This window comes from Triturus cristatus, chromosome 7 (assembly GCF_964204655.1).
Source record: "Triturus cristatus chromosome 7, aTriCri1.1, whole genome shotgun sequence".
NCBI lineage: Eukaryota > Metazoa > Chordata > Amphibia > Caudata > Salamandridae > Triturus > Triturus cristatus.
The window spans coordinates 168656250-168681132 of NC_140590.1; the positions used below are offsets into that span (position 1 = coordinate 168656250).

Below are 24883 nucleotides of genomic sequence, written 5' to 3' on the forward strand. Positions count from 1 at the left end.
CTTCTCAGCGCGGCTGGAGTCGCGAGCTGGGTGCCATGAGTCAGGAGCCTTCCTTAGCATGGCTGGAGCCGCAAGCCTTCCTCAGCGCGGCTGGAGCCGCGAGCCAGGAGCCTTCCTCAGCGCGAGCATTTCCCTGCGCAGCAGGCGTTAAGAGTATTCTCTCCGGAGCGGCAAGCGTTGCTTCAAAAACAAGGCCAGACCCAGAGCCACCATTATTATTTTCCTGAACGCGGTAGAAGCAACAATTCAATAACGATTGCATCAGGAGCCGCCGCAACATTTCCGTAAACAGCCAGAGTCGTGTGAGAGGATTGGTTTTTTTTTCTTCTTGTTTCGGCCAAAGAATAGGGAAACGTAAGGCAGGGGACATTGTTAACCACGATCATAACATTAAGAAATCAAAGAAATCAGGTGCAATCAAGCATGGGGTCAGACTAGGGGCCACAGCTCATGATCGAACCACTCTGGCGGACATTGACACATTAATTGGCGAAGTTGAGCAGCTGCTCACATCAGGTAATACTAAAGGTAATACTAAAGGTAAAATCAAAACGGCGAAAGTTCTGGCTATGTTTTAACCACCAAGTGTCCCCAGGGCTAATAACTCAGCCTCAACCTTGTCTGAGAGTTCTTGTTTGCTACGAGCCTCACAATCTGGAAGCCAAATTATTGAGCCTGCCCTTGTTTTAGATCAGGCTCTTGCACCGTCCAAATCTGCTGATACAATCTCTGCTGATTACTTGACTAAGACCCCATGCCCTTTATATCCAACTATCACAGTAATCCAGAATGTCCACTGCTTCAACGGTTTGGTCCTATTGAACCTATGGATGTACCTGTAGGAGTTGAACCTTCGGAAGCTATAACACAGGTTACATCCTTCACTACTTCTCTGCCAGGACCTCAAGGGGCAAACGCAGTTATGAAGAGCTCCCTGGTGGATAATGAACTGCTGTATAGTCAAATGAACGAGCTTTGTACTTAACTTGGGCTACTATCAGTAAATGTATTGACTCTCAAATCTAAGCTTATGTGTAGTTGCTGCTGCAGTTGTATGAATTCTGGGAAACCATTTAGCAGGGTGATTTCTTCTTCTTCTGGGGTAGACAGGGATGCAGGGTTGGTTACTGACCCCGTTCTTGGAAGAGACAAGGAGGAACGTTGCATAGAGGTTCCTACTGGTCCAAGTCCTTTTAATAATACCACTTACTTGACGTCTGTAAAACAGATTCAGCAAAAGGAATTATTCCCTCCGGCCATGAGCCCCAAATTTGTATTTACGAATCCCCCTGCATTATTACCCAAGTGGGTTACCAACCAGTTTTTAGTGCGTGAATCTTCTATCAGAAAACAACCGCTTCATTCTGCTTCTTCTGTGGTCCCCTCCACTCATACTATGTCAACCGGCTCTGCTTTTTGTCCTCCTATGAGGAGTTTTCTCACTGAAGTCTGATCACCAAATACCTAGGGACAAGGGTAAATCTAATAGGTCCATTTACATGGTACGGGTTCCAAAATTGAATGCAGGTGACAGGGAGGATACGAAGGCATTGATCAATAAGGTGATCTATTGGTTAAGACACACGCGGAATTGTCTATCTATGATAAGATCTGACATTGTATTTGCAAAAAGACGCCCAACTCCATTCTTGCAGCATGATCATATCCACATTGTCCTATGTACTAATCATTTAGTTGAAAATTTAATCAATTTTGAACTACGTACTTGTGACTATGTTGGGAAAAAACAAACTGGAATACAATTAAAAGCAAACTCCCCACTGCAGAGGGCTGAGATGGGTCAACAGAATGAGGGCTATGTTAATGCAGCTGCTGTTCCTAATACTGGCACTTCTTCCCTACTGTCTCCCATGAACGCACTGGACTGACTGTATAATAGACCTGTGTGCTTAAACAACAGTTTGGGCAGTAAGAGCCCTGGGGTAACGGGGGTTATAAAGACTGACTATGGCTTAACCCATGCTGTTGATCAAACGTCCTCTTTGGGGGCTTTCAATATTAAGGTTGCTTTGCAAGACAAGGCCCATAGTACTCTTGGGATGCATGAGAATGATGATTGTAATATATTACGGCCCTTTGATGAGTATATTAGACCACAAGGTATGACAGATCCTAGTATTATTACTAACATAGTCGATGGCTCTAATAATTTTCTGAGCCTAAATTTGTTGTCCTGGAATGTTGCAGGTATTAGCCTGAAATTATGTGACCAGGATTGGCTGAGTTATATTGCGAGTTATGATGTGTATCTACTACAGGAGACATGGGCTATAGAGAGAGTTTATATAGCTGGATACACATCCCTAAATGTAGATGCTAAACCAGCACTTCACTTTGGTAGAGTTAGTGGAGGGCTCTTAACTTTGATTAAGAATGGTTGATTCAGCACCTCTACCGCTATAGAAATAGACTGCTTAGATTTAATGGGAACTTTAGTTACCCTACCCTCTGGTCTTTCTTTGGCAATATTTAATATTTATGTCAGGTCAACTCGGTCTAATGATTCGTCTACGACTCTAGCACTATTAGACACTATACTGGATAACTTATCCCCGGATACAAGAATTATAGTGGCGGGAGATTTTAACACCCCCTTTGAACCCTGCTCTCTTTTAACTGAGATCACTGTGGAGGAAGAGGAGCAGTGGGGAATTCCTAAATTGTTCGCGCCCCCAAGGGAAAACCTTACAACATGTGCATTCAAAATAGTCTCACTGGTTATTGGCAGAGGTCTTAGAGCCCTCAATGGTCGTACTATCTCTGACCCTCTGTGTGCACCAACATTTAAGAGAGGTATGTGTGCCAGTATAATTGATTATGTATTAATTGATGTGAGAATGTGGCACCTATTAGCCGATATGAAAATTAATGTTAAGTCTGATAGTGATCATAACTCTCTCGAGGTAACACTTGCTGGAGAGCCTCTGGTACATGGGTGTGCTGTCATGAACACAAATGTCCCTGTAGCACTAGTAACCAATAATCGTCGAGCCGTTAGATGTCCTAAAGTTATGGCACATTCAGAGGTCTACTCAAAACTTTACAAACAGTTTGTTACCTCTTTTGACCAATATGAGGGACTAGAGCCAGCAAGAATACCTATCTTATCAGTCCACACTCAGCTGTTTGATGGTCTCCAAAAGATTTTATGAGGTGACTATTACAAATACGGTACATTCTAGGTATCATGTCTGGTTTGACTCCGCTTGTAAAGTAGCTAAGAGTTCACTAAAGTCTGCTATTGCTGAGGGTGATAGAGGTGAAATTCGCATCGCCAGAGGAATCTACAAATCCCAACTTAGACAGGCTAGAAGAGATTGGGAAGACAAGTTCTGGCAGGACCTACTCATAGCTAGTAAAATCAAGGACAGTAGATCATTCTGGAAATGAGTAGCACAAAATCACCTTGAAAGAGCTAAGTACCCGAATTTTAATGTATCTCCCGAAAATTGGGTGGCCCATTTTTCATCACTTTACTCGCTAAGTCAGCCCGATGACATTGATAGTGTGACTAATATAGTAGAGGGTGCTACTTTATCTCCCATAGTGCAAGAGCTGTATAGCTGCCCTGTCAAGTTCAGTCTTGAAGAGACAAATAGTGCAATACAGTCTCTTAAACTAGCTAAAGCACCGGGGCCTGATAAAATTCCAGGTGACCTTTTTAAGTCAGAGCCACTTATCTGGTCAACTTATTTTAACCTTTTATCGAATGCCATCTCGGCCGGGGGAGCGATCCCTGATTCATGGAGGGGGACAGAGATTATAACTATTGTTAAAAAGGGTGATGCTAACAACCCAGCTAATTACAGGCCAATTAGCCTGTTAGACAATGCTCAAAAAGTTTTTAGTCGCCAAATGCTGAACAAATTAACAGAATGGATGGAAGAAAACCAAATACTTTCGCCCTTTCGCCCTTTCGCCCTTTCGCCCTTTCAAGCAGGCTTCAGAACTAAAATTAGCACCATAGATCAGATTGTTAGATTCATACTATTGTATTGTATGTATTCCAACATGAAAATTTACAGTGTTAAGATGGCCACCCTTTTTACATATTATTTTGTTCACATTTGGTGTCACTATTAGTTCCTTTTCTATGTTGTATAGCACTGGTTAAATGCAGATGCGATACTGATTAGCTTCGAGCAAGATCAAGGCGAAAGCTGAAACGCGTTGCGTGTGCAGTCATTAATAGATATCTTCTGCAACTTTCCAAGGTGTCCGTGCCTTTCTCTGTGACTACTGGAGTTCGTTGTGGTATTTTCGTGGCTTCCGGTAACCCGTGCCCTGATTGACAGCCTCTATCCCTATATATATATATATATATATATTATATATATATATTACCTACTGTCGGTCGCCAGCAAGTTGTTATAGTTAGGACCTTGTTTCTATTCAAAAAGCATTTTTTCTTTTCCCAATAACCTTGGCGCCGGTTGACGAATCTTCACGAAATTTTCAAAACGTTGGTCCTCCGGTCAGCTCCTATCCTGAAAGTTTTGGGGTGATTCGCCAAGCGGGGGCCGAGAAAAAAGGGGGGTCCCAAAACTCGTTTTCTCCATGTTATTTCCCATAGGCAACTTTAGACACGACTACAGGCCGAACTGCACAACGGAATTACACCAAATTTGGCAAAAGGGTAGCCCTTGGTTTAGAAAGAGACCTTTTTTTAAATGGTTGAAATCCGTTCAGTAGTTCCTGAGAAATTAAAAAAATAGAGGTCAAAAACTCAATTTCCCATAGGAAACTTTAGACACGGTTACAGCTGAAACTGCTGAACGGCATTACACCAAATTTGGCAAAAAGGTAGTGCTTGGTTCATAAAGCGCCGTTTTTTTTAAATGGTGTTAATCCGTTCAGTAATTTTTGAGATATTAAAGGAAAAAAATCTTTACATATCTGGGCAGGACCTAACTACACAAGCAGGAGCTTGGCTCTAATTGTCTGCCAACACTTCAATCCAGGAAGTGTTGGCAGCCATCTTGGTGCAATGCTTTTTAGGTCTCACCTAGCGATGCAGCGCATGCGCTGCCCACTACACAAACACAACTGCACTGCCCTAAACACTAAAACACTACCCCAGCACGAGCCCCTACACTGCACGAACACCACTGCACTGCCTTAAACCCTGAAACACTACCCCAGCACGACTCCCTACACTGCCCGAACACCACTGCTCTGCCCTAAACCCTGAAACACTACCCCCAGCACGACCCCCTACACTGCCTGAACACCACTGCACTTCCCAAAACCCTGAAACACCACCCCAGCACGACCCCCTACACTGCCGAACACCACTGCACTGCCCTAAACCCTGAAACACCACCCCCAGCATGACCCCCTACACTGCCTGAACACCACTGCACTGCCCTAAACCCTGAAACACTACCCCAGCAATTCCCCCTACACTGCCCAAACACTACTGCACTGCCCTAACCCCTGAAACATCACATCCAGCAAGACCCCTTACACTGCCCGAACACCACTGCCCTAAACCCTGAAACACCACCCCCAGCAAGACCCCCTACACTACTCAAACACCACTGCACTGCCCTAAACCCTGAAACACCACCCCCAGCACGACCCCCTACACTGCCTGAACATCACTGCGCTGTCCAAAACCCTGCAACAACAGCCCCAGCACGACCCCCTACACTGCCCGAACACCACTGTACTGCCCTAAACCCTGAAACACCAGCCCCAGCACGACCCCCTACACTGCCCAAACACCACTGCACTGCCCTAAACCCTGAAACACCAGCCCCAGCACGACCCCTACACTGCCCGAACATCACTGCACTGCCCTAAACCCTGAAACACCAGCCCCAGCACGACGGCCTACACTTCCCGAACACCACTGCACTGTCCTAAACCCTGAAACACTAGCACCAACATGACCCCCTACAATGCCCGAACACACCTGCACTGCCCTAAACCCTGAAACACCAGCCCCAGCAAAACCCCCTACACTGCCCGAACACCACTGCCCTAAACCCTGAAACACCACCCCCAGCAAGACCCCCTACACTGCTCGAACACCACTGCCCTAAACCCTGGAACACCACTCCCAGCACGACCCCTTAATCTGCCCGAACACCACTGCACTGCCCTAAACCCTGAAACACCACCTCCTGCATGACCCCCTAAATTGCCCGAACACCACTGCACTGCCCTAAACCCTGAAACACCACCCCCAGCACGACCCCGTACACTGCCCGAACCCCACTGCTCTGCCCTAAACCCTGAAACACCATCCCCAGCACGTCCCCCTATACTGCCCGAAAACCACTGCACTGCCCTAAACCCTGAAACACTAGCCCCAGCAAGATCCCCTACACTGCCCGAAACCATTGCACTGCCCTAAACCCTGAAACACCACCCCCAGCACATCCCCCTACACTGCCAGAACACCACTGCTCTGCCCTAAATCCTAAAACACTAGCCCCATCATGACCCCCTACACTACTCGAACACCACTGCACTGCCCTAAACCCTGAAACACCACCCCAGCATGACCCCCTACACTGCCTGAACATCACTGCTCTGCCCAAAACCCTGCAACAACAGCCCCAGCACGCCCCCTACACTGCCCGAACACCACTGCACTGCCCTAAACCCTGATACACCAGTCCCAGCATGACCCCCCACACTGCCCGAACACCATTGCACTGCCCTAAACCCTGAAAACCCAGCCCCAGCACGACCGCCTACACTGCCCGAACACCACTGCTCTGCCCTAAACCCTGAAACACCACTCCCAGCACGACCCCCTACTCTGCCCGAACACCACTGCTCTGCCCTAAAACCTGAAACACCATCCCCAGCACATTCCCCTATACTGCCCGAACACCACTGCACTGCCCTAAACCCTGAAACACTAGCCCCAGCAAGATCCCCTACACTGCCCGAAACCACTGCAGTGCCCTAAACCCTGAAACACCACCCCAGCACGTCCCCCTACACTGCTCGAACACCACTGCTCTGCCCTAAACCCTCAAACACTACCCCCAGCACGACCCCCTACACTACCAGAACACCACTGCCCTGCCCTAAATCCTAAAACACCAGCCCCAGCATGACCCCCTACACTGCCCGAACACAACTGCACTGCTCTAAGCCCTAAAACACCAGCCCCAGCACGACCCCCTACACTGCCTGAACACCACTGCACTGCCCTAAACCCTGAAACTCGACCCCCAACACGACCCCCCACACTACCCGAACACCACTGCTCTGCCATAAATCCTGAAACACCAGCCCCAGCACGACCCCCTACACTGCCCGAACACCACTGCTCTGCCCTAAACTCTGAAACACCACCCCTAGCACCACCCCCTACACTGCCCGAACACCACTGCGCTGCCACCCTGAAACACCACCCCAGCACGACCCCCTACACTGCCCGAACACCAATGCTCTGCCCTAAACCCTGAAACACCACCCCCAGCATGACCCCCTACACTGCCCGAACACCACTGTGCTGCCCTAAACTCTGAAACACCACCCCCTGCACGACCCCCTACACTGCCCGAACACCACTGCGCTGCCCTAAACCCTGAAACACCACCCCCTGCACGCCCCCTACACTGCCCGAACACCACTGCACTACCATAAACCCTGAAACACCACCCCTTGCAGGACCCCCTACACTGCCCGAACACCACTGCACTGCCCTAAACTCTGAAACACCACCCCCTGCACGCCCCCTACACTGCCCGAACACCACTGCACTACCCTAAACCCTGAAACACCACCCTCCGCACGACCCCCTACACTGCCCGCACACCACTGCACTGCACTGCCCTAAACCCTGAAACACCACCCCCCTGCACGACCCCCTATACTGCCCAGACACCACTGCACTGCCCTAAGCTCTGAACCACGAGCCCCAGCACAACCCCCTACACTGCCTGAACACCACTGCACTGCCCTAAACCCTGAAACTTTCCCCCAACACGACCCCCCACACTACCCTAACAGCACTGCTCTGCCCTAAATCCTGAAACACCAGCCCCAGCATGACCCCTACACCCGAACACCACTGCTCTGCCCTAAACCCTGAAACACCACCCCCAGCACGACCACCTACACTGCCCGAACACCACTGCGCTGCCCTAAACCCTGAAACACCAGCCCCAGCATGACCCCCTACACTGCCCAAACACACCTGCACTGCCCTAAACCCTGAAACACCAGCCCCGGCAAAACCCCCTACACTGCCCGAACACCACTGCCCTAAACCCTGAAACACCACCCCCAGCAAGACCCCCTACACTGCTCGAACACCACTGCCCTAAACCCTGAAACACCACCCCCAGCAAGACCCCCTACACTACTCAAACACCACTGCACTGCCCTAAACCCTGAAACATGACCCCCAGCACGACCCCCTACACTGCCTGAACATCACTGCTCTGTCCAAACCCCTGCAACAACAGCCCCAGCACGACCCCCTACACTGCCTGACCACTGCACTGCCCTAAACCCTGAAACACCAGCCCCAGCACGACCCTCTACACTGCCCGAACACCACTGCACTGCCCTAAACCCTGAAACACCAGCCCCAGCACGACCCCTACACTGCCCGAACACCACTGCACTGCCCTAAACCTTGAAAAACCAGCCCCAGCACGACGGCCTACACTTCCCGAACACCACTGCACTGTCCTAAACCCTGAAACACCAGCCCCAACATGACCCCCTACAATGCCCGAACACACCTGCACTGCCCTAAACCCTGAAACACCAGCCCCAGTAAAACCCCCTACACTGCCCGAACACCACTGCCCTAAACCCTGAAACACCACCCCCAGCAAGACCCCCTACACTGCTCGAACACCACTGCCCTAAACCCTGGAACACCACTCCCAGCACGACCCCCTAATCTGCCCGAACACCACTGCACTGCCCTAAACCCTGAAACACCACCTCCTGCATGACCCCCTAAATTGCCCGAACACCACTGCACTGCCCTAAACTCTGAAACACCACCCCCTGCACGCCCCCTACTCTGCCCGAACACCACTGCACTACCCTAAACCCTGAAACACCATCCCCAGCACGTCCCCCTATACTGCCCGAACACCACTGCACTGCCCTAAACCCTGAAACACTAGCCCCAGCAAGATCCCCTACACTGCCCGAAACCACTGCACTGCCCTAAACCCTGAAACACCACCCCCAGCACATCCCCCTACACTGCCAGAACACCACTGCTCTGCCCTAAATCCTAAAACACTAGCCCCAGCATGACCCCCTACACTACTCGAACACCACTGCACTGCCCTAAACCCTGATACACCAGCCCCAGCATGACCCCCCACACTGCCCAAACACCATTGCACTGCCCTAAACCCTGAAAAACCAGCCCCAGCACGACCGCCTACACTGCCCGAACACCACTGCTCTGCCTTAAACCCTGAAACACCACTCCCAGCACGACCCCCTACTCTGCCCGAACACCACTGCTCTGCCCTAAAACCTGAAACACCATCCCCAGCACATTCCCCTATACTGCCCGAACACCACTGCACTGCCCTAAACCCTGAAACACTAGCCCCAGCAAGATCCCCTACACTGCCCGAAACCACTGCACTGCCCTAAACCCTGAAACACCACCCCCAGCACGTCCCCCTACACTGCTCGAACACCACTGCTCTGCCCTAAACCCTCAAACACTACCCCCAGCACGACCCCCTACACTGCCAGAACACCACTGCTCTGCCCTAAGTCCTAAAACACCAGCCCCAGCATGACCCCCTACACTGCCCGAACACCACTGCACTGCTCTAAGCCCTAAAACACCAGCCCCAGCACGACCCCTACACTGCCTGAACACCACTGCACTGCCCTAAACCCTGAAACTCGACCCCCAACACGACCCCCCACACTACCCGAACACCACTGCTCTGCCATAAATCCTGAAACACCAGCCCCAGCACGACCCCCTACACTGCCCGAACACCACTGCTCTGCCCTAAACTCTGAAACACCACCCCCTACACTGCCCGAACACCACTGCGCTGCCACCCTGAAACACCACCCCCAGCACGACCACCTACACTGCCCGAACACCAATGCTCTGCCCTAAACCCTGAAACACCACCCCCAGCATGACCCCCTACACTGCCCGAACACCACTGTGCTGCCCTAAACCCTGAAACACCACCCCCTGCACGACCCCCTACACTGCCCGAACACCACTGCGCTGCCCTAAACCCTTAAACACCACCCTCTGCAAGCCCCCTACACTGCCCGAACACCACTGCACTACCATAAACCCTGAAACACCACCCCTTGCAGGACCCCCTACACTGCCCGAACACCACTGCACTGCCCTAAACTCTGAAACATCACCCCCTGCACGCCCCCTACACTGCCCGAACACCACTGCACTACCCTAAACCCTGAAACACCACCCTCTGCACGACCCCCTACACTGCCCGCACACCACTGCACTGCCCTAAACCCTGAAACACCACCCCCCTGCACGACCCCCTATACTGCCCGGACACCACTGCACTGCCCTAAACCCTGAAACACCACCCCCGCACAACCCCCTACACTGCCCGAACACCACTGCACTACCCTAAACCCTGAAACACCACCCCTGCACAACCCCCTACACTGCCCGAATACCACTGCACTACCCTAAGCCCTGAAACACCACCCCCGAACGTCATCCTACACTGCCCGAACACCACTGCTCTGCCCTAAACCCTAAAACACCAGCCCCAGCACGACCCCCTACACTGCCCGAAAACCACTGCTCTGTCCTAAACCCTAAAACACCAGCCCCAGCACGACCCCCTACACTGCCCGAACACCACTGCACTGCCCTAAGCCCAGAAACACCAGCCCCAGCACGACCCCCTACACTCCCCAAACACCACTGCACTGCCCTAAGCTCTGAAACACGAGCCCCAGCACGACCCCCTACACTGCCTGAACACCACTGCACTGCCCTAAACCCTGAAACTCCACCCCAACACGACCCCCCACACTACCCTAACAGCACTGCTCTGCCCTAAATCCTGAAACACCAGCCCCAGCATGACCCCTACACCCGAACACCACTGCTCTGCCCTAAACCCTGAAACACCACCCCCAGCACGACCCCATACACTGCCCGAACACCACTGCGCTGCCCTAAACCCTGAAACACCACCCCAGCACAACCCCCTACACTGCCCAAACACCACTGCACTGCCCTAAGCCCAGAAACACCAGCCCCAGCACGACCCCCTACACTGCCCGAACACCACTGCACTGCCCTAAGCTCTGAAACACCAGCCCCAGCATGACCCCCTACACTGCCCAAACACCACTGCACTGCCCTAAACCCTGAAACTCCACCCCCAACACGACCCCCACACTACCCTAACAGCACTGCTCTGCCCTAAATCCTGAAACACCAGCCCCAGCATGACCTCTACACCCGAACACCACTGCTCTGCCCTAAACCCTGAAACACCACCCCCAGCACGACCCCCTACACTGCCTGAACACCACTACTCTGCCCTAAACCCTAAAACACCAGCCCCAGCATGACCCCCTACACTGCCCGAACACCAATGCACTGCCCTAAGCCCTGAAACACCAGCCCCAGCACGACCCCCTACACTGCCTGATAACCACTGCACTGCCCTAAACCCTGACACTCCACCCACAACACGTCCCCCCACACTACCCCAACACCACATCTCTGCCCTAAAGCCTGAAACATCAGCCCCAGCACGATCCCTACACTGCCCGAACACCACTGCCCTGCCCTAAACTCTGAAACACCTCCCCCAGCACGACCCCCTACACTGCCCGAACACCACTGCGCTGCCCTAAGCACTGAAACACCAGCCCCATCACGACCCCCTACACTACCCGAACACCCCTGCTCTGCCCTAAATCCTGAAACACCAGCCCCAGCATGACCCCCTACACTGCCCGAACACCACTGCTCTGCCCTAAACCCTGAAACACCACCCCCAGCATGACCCCCTACACTGCCCGAACACCACTGCTCTACCCTAAACCCTGAAACACCACCCCCACCATGACCCCCTACACTGTCCGAACACCACTGCGCTGCCCTAAACCCTGAAACACCACCCCAGCAAGACCCCCTACGCTGCCCAAACACCACTGCACTGCCCTAAGCCCAGAAACACCAGCCCCAGCACGACCCCCTACACTGCCCGAACACCACTGTACTGCTCTAAGCCCTGAAACACCAGCCCCAGCACGACCCCCTACACTGCCCGAACACCACTGCACCGCCCTAAACCCTGAAACTCTACCCCAACACGACCCCCCACACTACCCTAACAGCACTGCCTGCCCTAAATCCTGAAACACCAGCCCCAGCATGACCCCTACACCCGAACACCACTGCTCTGCCCTAAACCCTGAAACACCACCCCCAGCACGACCCCCTACACTGCCCGAACACCACTGTGCTGCCCTAAACCCTGAAACACCACCCCTGGCACGACCCCCTACACTGCCCGAACACCACTGCACTGCCCTAAACCCTAAAACACCCCCCTGAACAACCGCCCTACACTGCCTGAACACCACTGCACTGCCCTAAACCCTGAAACACCACCCCCTGCACGACCTCCTACAGTGCCCGAACACCACTGCACTGCCTTAAATCCTGAAACACCACCCCTGCATGACCCCCTACACTGCCTGAGCAACACTGCACTGCCCTAAACCCTGAAACACCAACCCCTGCACGACACCCTACACTGCCCGAACACCACTGCACTGCCATAAACCCTGAAACAGCACCCCCCGCACAACCCCCTACATTGCCCGAGCACCACTGCACTGCCCTAAGCCCTGAAACACCACCGTGAGGCCACAACACCGAGGATTGTTACTCTCCTTGCCTTGGAGTCCATTGGAGGACAAGTAAAGTTTTAGACTTCGCTGCACAAAGGAAAATACATTTCCCAGCAGGCAATATGCCCATGACTCTTTTGAAAATGCCTATCAGGAGGCAAGAGACAGATCACGACAGCTTATCAGAAGGCTTGATCTAACTAAACACGACATCAATGCCATTTCAGAAAAGAAATGGCATTGATTATAAAATGCAAGCAGTGCAGTAAATTGCATGAGAACCATGCATCATGGCTGTGTACACATGTGGTGCTGCGCCCTTGGGTGGGCAGGTGCTTTTCATAGCACAAAAGAAAATTAAAGCCAACCGTTCTGTAGCTGATTACCTCCATATTTGTAGCTCCTAGAATCACTGCCCTGTCTCTGACAGCACATCAGGGTCCCCCTCCCAAAACCTGCCCATCAACCTACTTTCTTTTATGTACCGCAGCACCAGTGCAGCAGCAGGCCATCAGCAGCACAGCATCAGTGCAGCACTACCTCAGTATCAGGGCAAAACCACCTCAGCATCAGAGCAGCACCACCTCAGTATCTGAACAGCTCCACCTGAGCACCACTACAGCACCACCTCAGCATCAGCACAGCACCATCTCAGCATCAGCACAGCATCACCTCCTCATCAGTGCACTACCACCAGCACACCCCAACCTCAGAATAAGTGCAGCCCCACTTCAGCAGCAACTCCAATGGTGCACCACTGCAGTGCAGAACCACCTCAGAAGCAGCACAGTACCACCTCAGCACCAGCATAGCACCACCTCAGCACCAGTGCAGCACCGCCTCAACATCAGCACTGCATCATCTCAGCATCAGCACAGCACAACCTCGGCATCTTGCACCACCACCAAGGCAGCCCCACCTCACCACCAACGCAGCCCCACCTAGGCACAAGCTCAGCAGCAACTCAGCACCACCGTAGCACCACTTCAGCATCAGTGCAGCATCACCTAAGCATCAGCGCTGCATCACCTCAGCACAGAGCCAACTCAGTAACACCTGAGCACCAGCACAGCACTGCCACCTCAGCATCAATCAGCACCTCCATAGCATCACACAGTACCACCTCAGCATCACACCGTACCACCTCATTATCCCTCAGCACCACCTTAGCCCCAGTACAGCACCACCTGAGCACCAACACAGCATCAATGCAGCAACACCACCTCAGCATCAGCACAGCACCACCACAGCATCACTCAGTGCCACCTCAGCATCACTCAACACCATCTCAGCATCACTCAGCACCATCTCAGTATCACTCAGTACCACCTGAGTACCACCCCTTCACAAGCACAGCGCCACCTTAGTGTCACTCAGCACCACTGCAGCACCAACTCAGCACCACCTCAGCTTCAGCACAGCACCACTTCAACATCAGCGCAACACCACCTTTGCATCAGCACAGTACCATCTCAGCATCAGCATAGCACCACCTCCTCATCTGTACACCACCACCAGTGCAGCCCCAACTCAGCATCAGTTCAGCAACCTTGCATCAGCACAGCAGTACCTCTGCATCAATACACCATCACCAGCACTGCCCCACCTCAATACCAGTGCAGCCCCACCTCAGCACCAGCACAGACCCACCTCAGCAGCAACTCAGCACTACCTCAGCATTAGCACAGCACCACCTGAGAACCAGTGCAGCACGACCACCTCAGCATGACTCAGCACCACCTCATCATCACTTAGCATCAGCTCAGCAGCACTCAGCACCAGCACAGCACCACCTGAGTGCCACCTCTCGGTGCTCGAGGTCTCATGGGTCCAGGAAAGAGGCGGCCACAGAATCAGCGCACTAATCACATCCTCACTGGAGTGGGAGAGGTGCAGGTAAGACCCCCATACATCCCCAAGAACACTTTCAACCCCTGTCTACCTGATGAGCCTCCTGTTGTCCAAGCACCCCCTAGCACAGCACCCAGGAGAATGTGCTGCATGAATAAACACTTACAAGGTCCAAAATGCAAAGCACAGTTGGGTAGATCATCAGAACTTACTGAAGGTGTCAAACAAATCTATGCTGCATTCATTCATTTTAACATCTCATAATATGCCACACAATTAAACTACACACACTTCCGCTCCACATCATTCCACTCTATAATTAAAAAAACAATAAAATAAACACCACAAAATTCAACTCCGCAATATGCCACAAAGTTCCACTTCACATAATACCACTATGCTGCATAATTACTCTCTAATCCAAACAATATAATTACACTCCACACAACACAATTCAAAACTTCAGATAATTCCACTACACTTAAATTCCAAACTACATTTCATGCCCCATATTTACACTCCACATATTTCCACTAAATTCAAAAACACATAATTACACTCCACAAAATAAATGCAACTTTGCAACATGCCACAGAATTCCCCATTTATAATACTACTCCCCGCCATGCCACATAATACCCCTCCAAACCATCCCAAATAATTCCAAACACCATCACACAATTCAATGCCACACAATTATGCACCACAGAACATAATTACACACTACATAATACCACTCAGCACCACATAATTACACTCCACATATTTACACTCTACTCAATACACCATAAAAATTCCCCACATAAATGCACTCTATGCCACATATCAGCAAACCACATAAATGCACTACACACTATGAGACATAATTCTGCTAAACATAATTTCACTCAACACCAGTTTCATGCCACACAATGTAACCCCACACATTTCCAATGCACACCACATAATTCCACACAAAGCTACATATTTCATCTTCACACCACAATACCACAGCGCACCACATACCTCCAATACACACCAGCATGCCACAAACTTTAACAGCACACCACACAATTCAACTCCACAACATGCCTCGACACAACACCGATACCATGCCACATAATGAACTCCATAACACACAATATCACTCTACATAATTCTACTTTAGTTAATTCCATTTAATTACTGTCCACATAATTCCACAGCACACCATGCCACATATTTCCACTATACAACTACGCATCACACCACACTATCCCACAGGAAAAAATTCCAGTACAACTCATCTCTACATTGCAGTTCAACCAACCCTGTCATCTCTCCCCCACACACCCACTGCCCCTCTCATCTCTCCATCACACTCACACTACCCCCTCTCATCTTCACTACCCCTCTAATCCCTCGCCCCACCTCCCGGTCTCTTATCTATAGTGCCTTCTCACACATGCTACATTCCTGTACCTCCTTGCGCTGTGCACTGGTCCACCTCTCAGCTCCTCCAGGTGCCACTCCCACTCCTCCGTCTCACTCTCTCTCATACTTTCTCTCACGCCTCTATTATATTTGTTCACTTTAGGTCTTCAAGCACAGTTTTTTTCCTTTTTTTAAAAAAACAATTCTTTATTGATTTTGATATCCGAAAGTATACAGCATTTAACGACATATCAGTATATCCAATATATTCCCACCCACCCCCCACCCAAAGACCATCCCACTCACCCCACCCTGGGTGGTCCTTATGAAAAAAAACAAAAAACAGAGATAAACAAAAAAATAACAAGAAAAGTCGAAACAGAAAAAGAGAAGTAATGTTGCAGTGAAGTCTTCCACCTCTGACATGGGTAAAGGACAAGCTGTTCTTAAAGGCCCCAGCAGCCAAACATATAGGCTTAATTTCTCCGACCCGCTGCTTAGTTATTTTCCAGCCATCTTTTCAAAGGAGCCCACGTGCCCATCCCCTTGACTCTTGATCCATGCCCCTTTCTAGCATATACTGCAGTTTCTAGCCTATAAACGGCTAAGAGTCTCCCCAACCATTGTTGGCACATAGGGGGTATAGGATCCAGCCAATGAGTGGCCAAACAAAGTGGAAACACTATCATAGCGACATATAAAAAAGTTTGAATCCGGACAGGTAAGTGAGACCTGCTCACCCCCAATACTATCAATTGGGGGGTCATCTCTACTTGCTGTCCCAAGTAGGATTCAAGAATAGCACCAACTTCCCTTTTAATCAGGAACAGCTCAGGACAGGAAGCAAACGTGCACAATGTCAGCCGCAGGATAGCGGCAGTGTGAGCATGACGCTCTCGCACCTCCTCCCCATTTAGCAATCTTCTCGGGAATTATATAGAGATTAAACCACGTCTTGAAACATTGAAGTCGAAGATTTGTAGCAATTTGGGATAGATTTAGAGAATCTTCTACTTCCCCCGCTTCAAACAGAAGCCGCTCCTGCCACCGTCGCACATGTTTGGGTAAGTCGTCCGCCATGGACTCTATTCGTTTTTTGTAAATCCCGCCTAGCGTGCCTGGCTCCTTAAGTAATCCCTCAACCAGCAACACTCGATCGAATCCCCTCCTACCTCCGGCTTTCTTCCCTAGGAAATCTCTGATCTGAAAGTACTTAAAGAAATGCCTATTATCAGCCCCAAAAGTTTCTTTGATTGTATCAAATGACCTTACCCCGGTTCCATCAATGATGTCCCCCACCTTTCTCACCTCTTTATCATTCCAAATCTTCATAAACCCATCATCAAAAAAGCTGGGGAATGCTTTATTACCAATCAAAGGGGTATATGCATGTATTATGCCCATGCCGAACCTTTTGCGAACAGCAACCCAGGTTTTGAAGGCACACATTAATGTCTTATATTTCACCCTTTAATAGTACTTAAAATCGGTATAGCATAAGAGACAGCCCCTGGCCTCCGATCCCAACAATAACTCATAAATTGAAACGGGACCCGCCCCTTGCATCTGATCTGGTTCAGCCCCGATCAAACTACCTATTTTGGATAATATGGCCGCCCAATGATATAGCTGAAAGTTCGGATCCGCCCATCCACCTCTCTACCTGGGTAGCATCAAAAATTTGAGTGCTCTCCTAGGGCGGCAATTAGCACAGAGAAATTTGGAGACCAACTGGTTTATCAATTTAAACCATTTAGCATTAATAGCCAGCGGAATTGCCCTAAAGAAGTATCATATTTTTGGTAAAAAACGCATTTTAATAACATTGCACCTCCCCACAAGGCTTAATTTGAGAATATCTAAACGCTGGAAATCTGTTTTGAATTTTGGCATCAATGGGTCCAGGTTGGTTTCCGCGATCTTAGGTACTTCCGCCATTATCTCGCCCCCCAGATAAGTTGCCTTCTGAACAACCCGAGGGTCGCTAGCATGGCATCCTTTACCAAGTAAAACAAGAGTTTTATTAGAGTTAAGACGATACCCTGAGATTTGCCCAAAGATCTCTGCTTCTCTTTCGATTTCGGCTAGTGCTCCCAGTGGGTTTGGTGACATAAAGGCTAAATCGTCGGCATACGCCAAGATCTTAGTGCTCCCCCCACCACTATGTACTGCTAGAATCTGATTGTTATCCATAATCGTCCTGACCAGGGTGTCGATGTATAAAGCAAATAGTAGGGGGGAGCATGGGCACGCCTGGCGCGTCCCTCTGCTTATTGACACTGGGCCTGACAATTCCCCCATGATGGCAATTCTGGCCACCGGATTGTTGTACATTACCGAAATGGCCCTAATAAAGCCCACGCCCAACCCTCTTCTCTCAAGTGTCGCCCATAAAAACGGCCAGGAGTCCCTATCAAAGGCTTTCTCTGCATCTAGCAGGATCAGCCCTATAGGGTTCCCCGTAATCTCGGCCGCATCGAAGAGAGCAATCACCCTCTGGATGTGGTCAATTGTACTCCTCCCCGGAACAAACCCATGTTGGACCGGGCTGACTAACTTTTTAACCACTCCTGCTAGCCGGTTTGCCAAGATCTTGGAGTAGATCTTGCTGTCGCTGTTAATTAGCGTTATGGTTCTATAAGAGCCCAGTTCCTTGACTGGTTTCCCTTTCTCGGGGAAAACCACCATATTAGCCGACCCCCAAGAAGCGGGCTCCCTCTGGCCTGACTGGGCTTGAAGAAAAACTTCGACCAGTAATCCCAATAGACAAGGAGCCAGTTTTTTATAAAACTCCCCAAGAATTAGATCAGAGCCCGCCGCTTTCCCGTTAGCCAAAAGACTAATAACCCCTGTCACCTCGATCGCTGTAATGGTGGTTTCTAATACTTCTCTCTCCTCGCCAGTTAACCCGTGCTCAGGCATCTCTGCAAGATAATCCCATATCTCTTCTTCGCTTCCCACTGTATCATCGGAATATAACAGTTGGTAAAAACGTTGGAAGGCAGCTCGTATGTCTGGGACCTCCATAACTTCCCCCCTTTGAGGATCATTAATTGCTAAAATAGCTCCCTGAGTCACCCTCTGTCTAGTACGTACTGCAAGTAAATGTCCCACTCTCTCACTACATTCGTACATTTTGGACCTCCACGCTGTATATTTCCCTGCTGCTTAAAAATCTGGCAGCTAATCGAGAAACTCTGGGAGACAAAAATATAATCTAACCTGGCATGTGATTGATGTGGGGCTGAAAAAAAGTAAAGCCATCATCTTGATATCCCTGCGAGGTCCAAGCATCTATAAGCCCATGCGTCTGACAGAGTTCCAACAATGATTTAAAAACCTTAGGTTTACGTCCTCTGTATAAGCCTGACCCCAGCTTCATTGTATTGGCTCCCAAATTTATATTAAAATCCCCACAAACAATCATTGGCAATGGCCACCCCACCAATTCCATATTTAACCAATTCCACAAAGCCGGATCATCAAGAACAGAACCATAGACCGAGCAGAGCGTAAAAGAAAAGGAACCCATAAAAAGGACCATAAAGTGATGGCCCATCTACCCATATGATCCGCCTTAGACCGTGAGAAGCTGATGCTTTTCCCATGAGCCATAATAGCCACCCCCCTAGTCTGTGTACCTTGGGATGTGGAAGAGATTAGCTGGTAGCCCTCTAATTCTGACACCTTCTGCCTCCCCGCTTCGATGTGCGTCTCCTGTAAGCATATTATATCTGTATTCAAATACTGTATATCCTCACTAATCCTGCACTTTTTATAAGGACAATTCAAGCCACATATGTTTACTGACGCTATTCTAATTTTGCCCCGTGCCATTCAAGTATTGTCAGTTACCTTCCAGGAAGTTCACCAACCAAACATATAATCTCCATACCACTGCATATATTTTACCCTATTGAACCAGCCAGAACCCTTGAACAGAGTCCTCATTAAGGGAGTAAAATGTATCACCGCCATCGGGGGTTCCTGCTGGTACCTGCAGTGACACAGCCGATTTAAAATTGGCAGCTATTCCATCCATAGACAGCTCCTGTCCCCCTTGTCCACTCACTGAGCCATTTGCCTCCGTGTCTTTACCTTCCCCCTGTGTAGTTGCCTGGCTGCTAACCCCACAGTCTACATTTATAGGCAAAGAGGATACCAATCCTGTACTTGCAGCCTCCAAAGTGTTGATGACACCGTCGGTGAAATTATCCACAGCGCCTCCCCCAGCTCCCGCGCCAACGCGCTGTTCACCTCTCTCCTGGGTCTTTCCGCATCCTGAGAACATTCCCGGAATTACCCGAGGTTTGGTTGTACCAGCGTCCTCCTCCAGACTCGGATGCTGATCCCCTGCTTTCGGTTTCGAGGACGCCGCTTCCACGCTCCCTGCCGCTGCGAGAGTAGCGTCTCCCATCTTCCATCCTCTGGGAGACCCTCGCGTCACTGGCTTGTGGCCGCCCCCGCTCCATCACCAGTCGCTCCGATGTCGCCCCAACCCCGTTGGGGCTTGGAAACTCTTGGCGGCATTATGCCTGGTCGCAAGTGACAGCCTTTGACGCCCGCCTCCGTGAGTGCTCTTGAAGCCGTCCGGATTAACAGGTACACCACAATGCTCGTTTTGACATAAGGGCTCCCCAGTACTCGCTTCAGCCCATATGCCAAGCCTTTTCAAACTGTCTATACATCAAGCCCATGCTCTTCTCCTACAGGTATCTTCTGCATACACAGGTGCACCCTCTTTTGTCTGTCATACGCTCTCCCCTTCTTTCTCACTTTCTCACACACTCTTTCTGTTCCTCTGTCTGGAGTTTATAAACCACTTTGTGCACAAACTACCTATCTCTCTCTATCTTCCGTTCTATCTATTCTGTGCAGCACTCACCCCTGTCTATTCATCATGCCACAAAATTCCACTACACAAATACACTTCACACCACACAATTCCACCGAACACAAATCCACAACTAACAATTCCAATTAAACCCCCAAAATTCCACTCCAAACCATATACATCCACTCCACTCTAAACCAAAACACATGGAGGAGAGTGTCTATCCCAGGTATGGAACCGGATTTGGTTTTGCCTGGAGAAATGAAGGGGTCTACGAGTGGAACCATAAATCCGTGGGTGGGATGGGTTGGGGGCTGCACTAACAGCTGGAGCACCATCAGTCACCAGTTTACCGGCTTGTTTAGCAGGCTGAGAGAACGGAACTCCAAGACTAAGGAGTATTCTCCCGGGCACAATGTATTGCCCTAATAGCCCAGTTTATATTAAAACCCTTGTTGTTTAGATGTAGGTTTTTATCACTTTTGGGAAAAATCCAGCAAGCTACTGGTCAATTTAAGGGTGCTGAGAGAGTAGTGCACGGCTAATCAACCACACACTGGAAGAATCCAGAAGCTGGGTCTGGGATAGGACCACAATTCACTAACCCTAAAACGTGAGGTTAAAGAAACCAATGAACGGGAGTAGAACTTACCTGTGTTTTATCCTTCTATCGATGGCCAAACATTCAGCAGAGGATGAAGAAGAGAAGGAGGAGAGAAGAGTGAAACATCTCAATCCAGCGAATCCCTATATAATTCATTAACAGAAATAAATCTACTGATATCAAACAACGCACTATAGTGTCATATCTTGCTTGCCAAGTGACAGGGCTACAATGTGTTAAAGAAGAGGGAGAGTAGAAAAGTAGGGTTATTTTCAATAGATGTGCAGTATGTAGGTGTCCACAAAAGTAGCTGTATTTTTCAACAATTACAAAAATTCTATGTCTTGTCTACAAATGTCATGCCAACTCTTTTGCTTCTACATCTTAAGCTCTCAAACTAAGCACTGCGTCATTCAAAAACATTGTAAACACCATAAGGCAAAATCCATCTCCTACACAGAAGAATCACCCCAACCATCATCAGCCTTTGTGTTGCATGTTAGATAAACTTACATGGGAAGAAGGCACTTACCAGACAGACCCCAGTCACAGGTTTACCTGTACCAACCAGTTGCAGCTGCCACCTAGAGGAAGTGATGGGTGGGCAAAAAAGGAGGTGGGTGTCAATGCATGTGACGCAACATTACATCAACAAAATTGCAGACATGCATTACATTATTGTAACTTTAAAACAGTAATGTAATGCATGTTGGCGATTTGGTACACATTCATTAAATACATTTAACCCTTTCGCTGCGGCGGGAATTCCGCCGCAGCGCTGGGGGGTGCGGGGGGCAGCGCGGTGGCGCTGTGCTCATGACGGAGCCACTCCGTCATGAGCCACGGTTGAGCTGTGCTCATGATGGAGCGGTTCTGTCATGACTCCGCCCAGTTGCGTTGTCCCCCCGCACAGGCGGGGAAACAGCGCCGCGTGGGCGGAGCGGCCGCCAACGGTCGTGGCATGACGGAACCGCTCCGTCATGAGCACACGGCAACCGTGGCTCATGACGGAGCGGTTCCGTCATGAGCGGGGAAGGGGTTAAAATAAGTCTGCGCTCCAGACCGGTGTGCTTCACCTCTCCAGCACGGGCCCTGGCAAATCCTCTAACCAATCCTGGTGCTGCTCTCATGCTGTTAATCAGTATGATATCGGTGCCAGTATTGAATGGAGCAGCAGCGCCAGATTAAACACTCTGGAGGCCCCTAGGCAGTCGAAATTTCAGGGGCCCCCTCGCTAATTATCTCCTAATATCCAATGCACCAGATATTTTTTACCAAACTGACAGCTGCCAGAAGATGAGCTTTTAAGAGACAAACTGTCATGTGAATCTGATGTCTCTATTTTACATACTTCAAGTTGCTACATTAATTCAGTATTTTCTCTATAGTCTTTAATGTAAAGTTTTCGTTTCTTTGAGTTGATTCATTTTTTTCTATCTTGGAAACAATGCTATGGGGCTCCAAAAAGGAGTGGAACTAATAGGTAGGTGTCTACTTTGCCTATTTGGTAATCCAAAACTGTCGAGCAAGCTCTCTCAGAGCTCCAAAGAGCACTGGAGGTCTTTGCACTGTCGCAAGAGAGGTTTAAAGTGCCCTGCCCATAACTTTTTAGGTCTTTCTTGACCTAGCGCATGCGCTGGTCTGGCGAGACTTATTGAGAGGGCTCCAAAAAGTGCTACCAGTCCAGCCTAGAGCAACAGTGCATGTGCGCGGGTACGCGCGCCGCTTTTACCGCAATTACTTTCACTTTCGCTGCCGCTTTGATGTTTGATCGCGATCACTTTCATGGCCGCTTGGCATAGCCAATAGGTCTCGCTTTTGGGACCTTATAAGTATTTAGTTATGCAACTGTTGCATAGCTAAACACTTATAAGGTCACAAAGGTGAGACCTATTGGCTATGCCAATGCTTGTTTATGCTGCTGCCAGTCAGCAGCTGCCCCGTCTCCATCCTGATGCTCCGCTCGAGACAGGGTCATTGAAAAATAAAAATGTATTACATTAACTTTATTACCATTTCATTTTTCCTCTCTGGGGCAAGGGGGTCATCGGGGAGAGGAGTTGGCCTACCGGCTAGGGCGGTCGCCCTCGAATCAGGGGAACAGGGTACCAGTCTCGGCAATGACGCTGAAGATCCTGTGATTGTTTCTCCCCGTGCCTAACACAAATAAACGTGTCCTCATGTAACACAACTGGTGCTACGTAAAGCGCTCTGATACCTTCGGGTCAAGTTCGCGCGCTATATAAAACTCCATAAAAAAAATTACAAATGTTTTTTCAATCAGTTGAGCAACGCTCATCCGCCTTAATGGAGGACCCGTAGATTAAAAAAAGAACATAACTATAGGTAGAATTCAGCTTCTCTCAATGTTTGTACTGTGAGCAGATGGCTGCATGTCAGATTTTCAAAAAACCCACTGTAAGGAAATAGGTTCCTTTAAAATCTGTGAATAGCCTAAAAATGCTTCACAGATCAGTTCCACCTGAACCTATGTTAGACATCCCTGTGTTGGCACTTACCTCAAGTACTCTTTGGTTTAATGGGCCGCAGCATTCTTTGTTTTATGTTCATGCACTTCTTTTAGCATAGTCTGGTCACTTTTTTGCACATCTTTTTTTTTATTTTATGCGACCCTTTTCAATTAAAGAACAGCACCTATGGTTTTAAGACAAAATATAATGCTGTTTTGTTAAATATATTCGTTGACTTCAGACTTGTGTTGGTTAATTTGTACCAGAACTTTGGGAGACGTGTACATATTTTATGTTTATGAGAAGATGATCAGGTTTTATCATATTTGTCATCTACGAACATGCGCATGTTAAGAGGCATAACCATTCCAAAATGTGGTTATGTTCGTGAGGGATGAAAGGTGGTTCTAAATCAGAACTGTCAATGACTATTATGTCTGGTAAACGTTAATTTTTTATATCAAAAGTCGGTTAAGGGGTATGTGAGCTCACTAGATATGGGCATGCCTACTACAGCCCTTAAGTCTGTGATTTTTGAAATGCATGATGGGCTCTTAATTTTATATCCAGTAATATCAAATTGTATTGAGTCTGGAGGTTACAATGATGGAATTATTCCATAATGAACTATACATTTCAACTGTAATATCACGCAATATTTCTTCATAGCTGTTATTTATAATGCATCCATTTGTTATTCTGTCTAAAAAAATGTATGTGCTGGATTTAGAGTTTATTCGGCCTAAAGTAGTAACAATTCTCAAATATAAAAAATTTGACCTCCCCTGCCAACATCCCAGTTAGATACCCAAGTCTGAACAAATTCCAGCCTTTCGCTGCAATATGTGAAAAGCATACTACACTATTTCG

General features: G+C 49.3%; 1 protein-coding gene across 1 annotated transcript in view; it reads left to right on the forward strand.

Annotated features, from left to right (window-relative positions):
- LOC146809136 (IgGFc-binding protein-like) overlaps positions 1 to 24883 on the forward strand; it is a 453503-nt gene that overhangs the window by 68106 nt on the left and 360514 nt on the right. The window lies entirely within an intron of this gene.